Here is a 1,895-nt window from a genome sequence, read left to right on the forward strand (position 1 = left end):
TTCCAGCTTTTCCACCTTCCCTATCTTGACTCAACCAGTTCTACATTTTAGGTCTTGTAGTCGATTGAATTATATGTCCCCCCACAACTCACTGAAGCTTGAATTGTGTCCCCCAAGTTTTATGTATTAGGAACTTAGTCCCCACTGTGACTGTTAAGAGGGTAGGAAATCCTATTACGGTAATTGAAAGGTGGAGCCTTGAAGAGGTGATTGGATTGTGACCATGCAGTAGTGAATGGATTAAAAATGGTGGTCGGGGCATCTTTCTAAGGGCTTTAAAAGAAGAGGAGAGTCTGTCTCTCTCTCTGCTCTCTCTGCTTTCACCATCTTGCAATGTGAGACCACTGGGTCACTGTTGCCACCACCAGATGGACTTTGGACTTCTCAGCCTTAGAAACTGTAAGCAATAAATTCCATTTTCTTTATAAATTACCCAGTTCAGTGTCTTTGTTATAAGCAACAAAAACAGACTAAAACAGGTCTATTACCTTGCTCCTGGTTCCAATTTCTGGATTAGGAGACTTGCATTTGCAACAGAAAAATGCCTAAGTTAAGAGCATTTCTTGACTCATAACTAGAAGGGCAGGGCTGGATCTAGCTTCAGGATGACTGGCTCCAGGCTCTCAAATGCTACCAAAAGTCTGGTCTTTCTCAGCTCTCAGTTCTGCTTCTTTCTGCTGCTGATCTCATTTGCTTCTCCTGCAGACAAAACAGTAATACACTTGTACCACAATGGTGTGTTGGATTGCTTGCTGCTGATGCAGCTCCCACACAGCTCACAGGTTGTGTGTGTGTGTGTGTGTGCTTGGTGCATTTTCACAGCTTATCTAGCTCAGAAGTCAGCAGTGAGATAGAGACAGCATGGAAGGGATGCTTTGGGTGCAGCTTCCTTGGTCTTCTATAGTTCCACAAAGTAACACTATTTGACAAAAGTCAGAAAACTTTAGGAAAGTGTGTAAGGTGTCCTGGGAGCCCAAGAAATCCTCTTCAGATGTCAGGAGGCTCCATCCAACTTCCCTAAAGATCCTCTTCCTGAGCTGTGAGACACAGGTGGTCATTACCCACTCATGGCACATCTGAACCCACTGGGCTGAACCTTTGCCATGTGGCAGCAGGCGTGCACAGGCACTTCTGGACTTACATTATTCCAATACAAAGACATAAGAGGAAAGAAATGTGGCCTGGCTTGCGTCATGTGCCCATCCACAGACCAGTCACTGTGGCTAATAGGGTGGGGCTGGGTAAGAAGAGTGGACATAGGAAGCTGGGCAGACACTCACCAAAGCCACTACCCCACACTTTCCTGTCTTTCTTGGTTTTCCTACTGCTGTATCTCTTGATTCTTCGTTTTCATTTTCATTAATGTTCTCTCTTCTTTTCCTCACCCCCTTCAATCTGGGTGAGTCCTTCTAACCTTGAACCACTAATCTCACTGCACACATACTGAGATTATCTTCCATTGCAATGGCTCTAAAGACCACCTACATGGTGATGATTTGAAATGTCTCTCTCTAGTCTTGGCTAAGTTCCAGACTTATACAGCCCACTGATCCTCAAGCACAGGAGACAGCTGTCGCACAGGAGATACTTGGCAATGTCAGAAAGACTTTTTTAATTTAAAATATTCATTTATTAATTCATTTAAAGATACATTTATTACGTGTTAGCATAAATAACATTCTATTTTTTAAAAAAATCATATTTTTCAAAAAAAAAATAGAAATAAGATGGGTAGTATCATTTTCCATTTTTTTGTGAGTCCGTTTGATGTCCAGCCTAAGAAAAACAGCTGGATTCTCATACTAGCTTCTGCATTCAATCAAATGCTATGTGTTTTGGGGGTTGAAGTATATGAAGAAAATCAGGCCTCATACAAATATGTAGTTGGAAAGACA

The sequence above is a fragment of the Galeopterus variegatus genome, unplaced genomic scaffold (genome assembly GCF_000696425.1).
Source record: "Galeopterus variegatus unplaced genomic scaffold, G_variegatus-3.0.2 Scaffold5773, whole genome shotgun sequence".
Classification (NCBI taxonomy): domain Eukaryota; kingdom Metazoa; phylum Chordata; class Mammalia; order Dermoptera; family Cynocephalidae; genus Galeopterus; species Galeopterus variegatus.